Here is an 8,280-nt window from a genome sequence, read left to right as displayed (position 1 = left end):
GCTCTCAGCTACTACTCCAGTGCCATGCCTGCCTGCCATGCTCCCTCTATGATGGTCGTGACTCACCCTCTGAAACTGAAAGCCCCTTATAAACTCTTTCTTCTACAGGTTCCCTTAGTCATAGTATCTTAGCATAGCAATGAAAAAATAACTGAGACACCCACACTCAACACACATAAAATAAGTAAATGTAATTTTAAAAAAATTTAATAGATTTTCACCAAAATATAAAACGTAAATATTTTAAAATTTTATCTCTCTGATCTTCAAAAGAAAATAATAATGAAAAAATGGGAAAACATACACATAAACATATGATAAAAGTCTCATGCCAGAATGTTAAGTCTAAAAAGTCAATAATAAAAACAATTGCATTTTTAAAGGAGATGGGAAAAGCACTTAGGAAGACATTGTGAGAGGATATAAGTAATTAGAGATATCAAAAGCCAAACAGAGAGAGCTACTTTTTAAATTATCTATAATGGCTTCATTTTTTTAAATTGACATGAGCTACTGATCAAAATGTAGCAAGGCATAACAAGTTAGGAAAATGGTTTGGCAATGCTTCTTACAAAGCTAAAATATGGTTAACTAGCAGTCTCACTCCAAACTGTCAACTCAAGAGAAATGAATATTTACATTCATATGAAAACCTGTATATGAATGCTTTTGCTGACTCTACCTCCATTTTCCAAAACTGGAAATGATTCAAATATCTTTCAACTTGTGAATGTACAGCCAATTTTCAGGAAGTCTATACAATAGACTCATATACTCATCAAGAAAAAGGAACACATTTATACTCAAGTGACATGGTATCTTAGATATCTTCTATCTCTCTGTGAAAATACACCATGATCAAGGCAACTTATAAAAGGATATGTTTAATTAAGGACTTGCTTAGAGTTTCAGAGTCCATGGTCATCATGGCGGGATGAACGTGGGAGGGCAGGCAGGCAGGCACTGGAGCAGCAGCTGAGGGCTTACCTCTGCTCCATAAGCACAAGGCAGACAGAGCTACCTGGGAATGGTATGGCCTTTCAAACCTGAAAGCTTGCCCCAGTGACATACTTCCTCCAAGGCGGCCACCCCTCCTAATCCCTCCCAAACAGTTCATCAACAGGAGATCAAACATTCAAATACATGAGCCTAAATGGACCACTCCCATTCAAACCCCATTCAAACCCCCGCACAGGGATTAATATCAACTCCATCTACATTAAGTGAAAGACTCCAGGATAAAAGCTACATATATAATTCTACTTATATAGTACCATATAGATATAATGGGAGGAACTAAAGAGAAAGTACAAAAATCAATGATGGTCTAAGGCCACAGGTAAGCAAGCTGTTGTTCACAAATAGGCTGAGAGAGCTTCCTGGGCAGCAAAACTGGCTTCTGTCTTGACTATGGCAATGGGTAAATGGCTTTGTGTCTGTCAAAATACACAGAACTATAAAGATGAATTGTACTTCAAGAAACTATATAGGAGGAGAATTTCAGAAAGAAAGTGATCATTTATGGTTACAATTCTAGGACTATAACAAAATGGCATTTCATTCTCTGCATACACTACTTATCTCCTTACACACACATACACACATACTCACAAATAAACATGAGCACAAACATAAATTTACACATGTACACACATGCACACACACCTATGCACACATGCACACATGTGCACACATGTAAATACATGCATGCATGCATACACATGCACACCCATGCATACACCCATACATGCATACTCACATGCACACGTGCACAAATGCATACACACCGACACATACACACACACTAACCCGAACATGCATGAGTATGCACACACATACACACGCACCTGCCTAGTCTCCCCTTTCCCCTTTCCTTCATCACATCCAGATCTTCTAAGAGTTTCTTCCTTTTCTTTGAACACATTACCCTTCTTTGGATACCCACCTGGCTCTCTCCCTTATTTTTTCTTCCCGGTTTATGCTGTAGTATTAGTTCTAGTAAAAGACTCATATTTCATAGACACTCTCATCTCTCTAGTTTTATGGCAGAAGAAAATAAGCAAGCTGACGCATTAACCTGACCTATCTTTCTCCAGAAGAAAATTGAAAAGCGATATGCATCTGTAATTGCAGGTGTATCCACTGAAACTTTACAGATTCCTCTTTGGCTTCTCTAGCTCTGAACCCTCAAGGATACCTGCAGAGGGTGAGGAAGACAGTGGAAATCAGAAAGATAGCAAACCTCCTGACCATCTCATCTGAAGTCGTCTGCTCACCTGGGCCAAGGAAGGGCCCTATGTACCATGGGAGAATCTATTCTACTAATGACTCTGTTTATGAATAAACCACGGGGGCATAATAGACTCATTCATTCATCTGGAGACAGAATTCTGTTTAATTTTTCCTTGAGACTTAAACCACTTCCTATTGGTATAGAACACGATAACATTTGTATTCCGATTAGAGTCTAATAAGGACTTACATTCTATAAAATACCCAAGCTACTAATTGTAAGGGTCTCTTTTCAAGCTATCCTTTACATTTTTTTCTGATCAATATAATAATGTAACCAATAACACTGAACATAGTTCAGATCCCTGTTCTTGGTGGCAGAGTATTACACACAACGCTTTCACTGTTCTCATATAATGTTCTTGCTTACAGGATACTCCTGCATCCAATGACAATTAGATCTACCTACAACATCTCAAAACAAAACCACTCTGCATAATTTGCTAATAAAAAATCAAAGAGGGAGGGATGTCAGAACACAGTCTGAGAATGGAGTTGTGCGAGAATTCTGAGCGCTGGTGAGAAAACTCCAAGAAAAATAGACAAGAGTCTTGTAAATTAAGTTTCTCCAAAACACAGAATTGTTCTTGGTATGTGTTTTTGTGGGGGATAAGAGTGAGTTTACTTCAGCTCTTATTCATGTGGTAAGATGGTAAAACACTGCTTTACCATGTGTGTCCTGTCCTTCTGAGTGAACACCTTACTCATGTGATTCTTCTTAACTCTAAGAGTATAACTTGTCTGCTTCTCTGAATAAAGTCAGCTATTTCACAAGACTTTAGTCTGACTGATTTTTAGGCCCTGATCTCCCAAATCCACACCACCAATAAGAATAATACACACCCTATTACTTGTTGTTTAGAATTAAAAAAAAGGCAACAATAACAGGTGTTACTTTCTTGATGGGTTCCATTTATGGGCAGGCAATGACACTGTTGATGTTGCACGGTGTGAGACTCCATCTTGGTAGACTAGAGCATAGGCTGTTCCTTGCCGCCTTGGGCAGTAGGTGGCCGTGTCCTGAGACAGTCAATTAAACTAGAAGTACAATAGCATCTGAAGACAGAATCCTGGAAACTTAGAAAGATCCTTAGTCATATGATCACAGGAAATCAACTGTGCCAGCATGGGTGTGCATAGAAGAGAATGACTCCAGACAAGTGTCCAAATGAGAATGTTGCTGGCAGATGCTACCTGTGTCCTGTGAATATGTGAACAGGGGCATGGATGAACTGGAGATGTAGTCATTCTTTGCCCCCTTTGCTCTCAAATAACTGACACAGAGACCTGGTATTTTTATTACCAGCTACAAACCTAAGCTGGGCAGGTACTGAGCTACTCTAACCTTCTAACCTACCTACATGCCAGCCACAGGTCCCCTGTCACTTGCAGTCTGAGTCTCGCCCTGGCTTGCTCTGCCCCATATGTGTCCTCATGGCGAGTCCCTTGGCAACCTGCTCATCATAACTCTTCCACACCCTCTGCCTGATGGCCATCTCTTCTTTTCCTTTCTTGTCTCTCTACCTGGAAGCCTTGGCTGGGATCAGAAGTCCGGCCTTCCTATCTCTTCTGCCCAGCTAATTGACTGACCAGCTCTTTATTGACCAATTAGAAAGTGATGAGGAATGATTACAGAGTACTGGGACAGGTGATAACATAAAAATAGCAATAACAAAGTCTGCACTCTGCTCATTGCTGCTACAGAAATCAGCATTTGAAAAATATAAAGACAACCTTTACACAGTGCACAAAAATTATATTACTAAGTGTATAGTCATTTGCTATACAGAAATATAGAAAACAGATATACTAGCTACCTTCAAAGGGCACACCATTATCCTTTCTCTACCCTGCTCTTTGAAATAGGATCTCACTATGTAGCCCAGGCTAGACTTAAACCAGTAATCTTCCTGCCTCAGCTTTCTAAATTCTGGGCTTATAGATATACAGCACTACTATGCTCTGTTCATTTTCCATTTATTTTCTTTAGCACTTACAACTGTTTAACATTAAATTTAGTGTTTTCTGTAAAATATAAATTTTTAATGTTAAGTGTAAAAACATGTTTTAATTTTTATTACATTTTTATGTTTTTATTCATCTGTGTCTGTGTGCATGTACACACATGCTACAACATCTGTGTGGAGGTCAGGGGACAACTTGCAGAAATCAACTCTCGGCTTCCACCACGTGGGTCCTAGAAACCAAACTCAGGCTGTCAAGTTTGGCAGCAAACACCTTTACCCACTGAGCTGTCTTACCAGTGCATTTCGCAGTCTTCTGTTGGGCTCATGTACCAGGCTGATACAGGGTGCTTCTCCCATGACTCCCAAACAAAATTCCTACTAACAAAGGGGTTTTGGTCTTTCTCCCCGACCATTCTTCTCAGTACCTTCAAATATCTCGGTGAATATTATGTCGAGAAACGAAGGCATACTGCTAGCTCTGTTACTTCAGTAGAGGAATTTGTTCCACTTACATCTCTTGGAGAGGTAAGAGGTCACAAAGGAAAGGTTTGCCCTTTCGCCAGCTCGTTAAGTGCTAATTGCCTAAGTTGCAGCTTCTTGTAAGTCTGCCTTCTTCTGGGGATAAATGACCATGCCTCAGAGCAGCTTTCTTCAAGGCCTTTGGACTTGACTCACACTTTGAAGGTTTTTTAAACTATGCATACATATGTGTGTGTGCACAGAAGTTTACATGCACCACATGTATGCAGAAGTCCTCAGAGGCCAGAAAGGATGGCAGGACCCCGGGAACGGGAGATACAGGTGGGTGTGAGCACCACATGGAATCTGAACTCAGGTCTTCTGCACAGCCAGTAAACACTCTTTACCACGGAAGCACCTCTCTGCGGCTTTCTTGACCAGCATTCTCAACGTGTTTCACACCATGTCTGAGTGCACACAACCAATTGTTTTCCCACACTAATCTTTATTCTTTCATAAATCCTTTGGCTACCTGCAACTCCATCTCAGTTCTGAGATTTGTCCAGGGCCGTTATTAAAATCAAGAAAACACCCCAGTTACTCCCCAAGAAGTTAGAGCCACTCGGCTGTGCAAGCTTCCCCCAGGGTCAGGTGACTATAGCTCTGACATTGTTCTTTCTGATGAATATGATGTCTCACCTCTTCTGAGCTATGAGGAAAGCAGAGCTGCCTGCCTTAGCAGCCAGACAAGCTGGGGCAGTCAGCCTGAGGAGAAGTCACTCCACTCTGCTAGTGCAGAGCATGACAAAGGCCTGAGGCCTTTCATCATCACCGTGTGTAAGTGTTCCTCTGTTTCAGACTATTTACAACTAATCTTTAATCACGGGCACATCTCAGGGCCCTAAATGGGCTCTGAGGCACCAGCATTTGGCTCCCGAATCTCTGATCACAAAGTGTTAAAAAAAAAAAAAAGGTTAAGACATTAACCACCTTATGTGGCTCCAAATGACATAACTTGTGAAGCTAATGAAAAATTATGGTAAAGCACTTTATCATATAACGCAAACTAATCAGGAAGCACAGACAAGCTGATGCTGATGAAGCGCCATTAACTTATGGCATAAAGTGCCACCTGCGGGTAAATCTGTGTCTAATTGCCTCTGCAAGTGGTTTTCTATTCATTTGAATGTGCAGTGAATCCTAAGAACGGCGAGTGGTAGAGAAGGAGCTCCCGCTTCATCCCAAGTGCTTCTGTCCTCTTGCGTGCAGTAGTTCAAGAGCATTTGTTAACTTCCTTTCTGAACTGCATGCCAGGCTCATTCTGTACCACCCAACTGTACCCTTCAGCCCGAGTGAGCGATGGACTGGCACCTTGCTCCATGTCTGCCTTGCCCAGAGTTAAGATGCCAGGTATGGATGCAGGGATTCTGTTAGACAAAGTCAGAAGTATATGGAGGTCTGTAATGTTTCTTCCTGCATTTCTCTGCTAAGGTAGCAATGTCCAGTCACTGTGTGGGAGCAACAGAAAAACTCCCATGTGTGCATATCTATGGAACAACTGGCCTGGTGGCAGGGGCACTGTGATGAAATGAAAGAGACACGAAACACTTTAATTATATTATATTCCGATTTATGGCAGAAATCACATGTGGTGAATCCCCCTTGCACAGTGTCCCACTCCAATCTTTACAAAGGTTTTCTTCTTCTCGCTTTAACTATCCAGGGGTGTGTGTGTGTGTGTGTGTGTGTGTGTGTGTGTGTGTGTGTGTGTTGTTTTAGAATGCACCTGCAGTCTGAATGTGTCCTCTGGAATTCATGGGTTATAAACTTAATTCTGAATGAAACCAGGTACACCTTGAGGATGCGTTTAAGTCAAAAGGGCTGAGCCTCCAAGAATGGGTTAACGTCATTGCAAGTAACGTTTGCAGAGCTGAACGGTATAGCTGAGTGGTAGAGAATGTGTCTGGCATGCACAAAGATCCCAGGTTCAATCCCTAGCACAGACGAGGGGAATGAGACAGGAAGAAAATATGTTTCCTTGTTACCTTTCCCACCCTTCTGTCTTGGGAGAAGGCACTAGGGTCACCACTTGCCTCTGCCTTCTGCCCTGTGCAGGGGGAGAGAATTCAGCTGTGCTTTCTCAGTCTGCAAGACGGTGTCTCTGTACTTTATACATCACCCAGCACAGAGCTCTAAAGAGACTAGGACAGCTACTCTTCAAAGCAAATCCTTAGAGTGGAAATTATTTTTACCCATAAATACCTCAAATCCGTGTTCTCTTATATAAACAACTCTGTCAAGACATTTCCAGCCTTAGAAAATAGGCTTTCCTGGGAAGACTGCAAAGACTCTTCATGAGGACCTGCTCTGAAGACATTACTCATGTGTATTACTCTTAGAAATTAAAAAGGGGATGAAGTTAATGAAATGAGCTAACCCAAGATTACCATCCAGAAGAACATTATTAGGAGATGCTTCCCCCCACACCCTCCACAAAAGAGGGAATAAACTCTCAGATCCTGCAAGGACCTGCATTAGGAAAGACAGCTGCCATATATCAAGATGTGCCCCTGTGGAAAGAGCTAGAGGGGACAGCCGGGAGTAACACACCATGTGACTTAGCCTGGCCTAGGCTGGTGAGGGGACATGTAGCCAGGCTGGTTTGTTTTGTTGTTTTGTTTTGTTTTGTTTTCAGAGATGTGTCTGCTCCATCAGACTAGCTTGGGGAGCCTATCCCTTCCTTGTTTTAAGAGGACATCACCTGATTTCTTGGAGCAACGGGGTCTGTGACCTAGCAATTATAATACACTGTTCCTTTACATAAACTCACAATGGAATTCCTTTACAGTGTTGTCACCACACACTGAAGGCTGAACACCTGTTTGATTTTTTTCTTGAATGGGACATGCTAGCATCTTTGTAGATGAGTCTGTGGTGGCTCACCACTCCTGTCGAAGCTCAACGGCATGGAGTTTGTATTAACGCTATTTCTAATTCCAACACACCACACTTTGCTCCCTTATCTTTCTTGTCTTTTCTAAATTTTTGAGTCAACATATTGCATCTTTCTATCTGTGAAGGCAGAAGTATACTAGTAAATGTTTTAGAACTAATTCTCGGAAAATTTACATACATAAAAATTTATTATAATTCTGTATCTATAAATGTAGTTTGTAATAATAGCAAAATATGCATTTTAACCTTAAGATTCCATAATATTATCACAAAGATGATCCCTAATCATTACAGAAAGCTTATCAATAGGTTTTTTTATTGCACGGTCACAGACACCAGGGCCTCCAAACAGTTTAGATTAGCAGGGGCTACACATCTATAATCCCAGTACCCAGCAGATGAAGGCAGAAGGACCATGAGTTTAAGGTCAGTCTGCACTAAATAATCTGACCCTGTAGCAAGTTGAGGAAAACCAACTAGCACACATTACATTGGCTGGTAAGATAGAGAAAGTGTGGTACATTACAAAATGGAATGCTACTCCATCATTAAAGGATGATTCCTGTTACATGCTGCAACAGGGGAGAAGTGAGGAGAGCAGTGTTAA

This window comes from Grammomys surdaster, unplaced genomic scaffold, assembly GCF_004785775.1.
Source record: "Grammomys surdaster isolate TR1022 unplaced genomic scaffold, NIH_TR_1.0 325, whole genome shotgun sequence".
NCBI lineage: Eukaryota > Metazoa > Chordata > Mammalia > Rodentia > Muridae > Grammomys > Grammomys surdaster.
The sequence above is the reverse complement of the archived record's forward strand: the minus strand, read 5'-3'. Positions refer to the sequence as shown.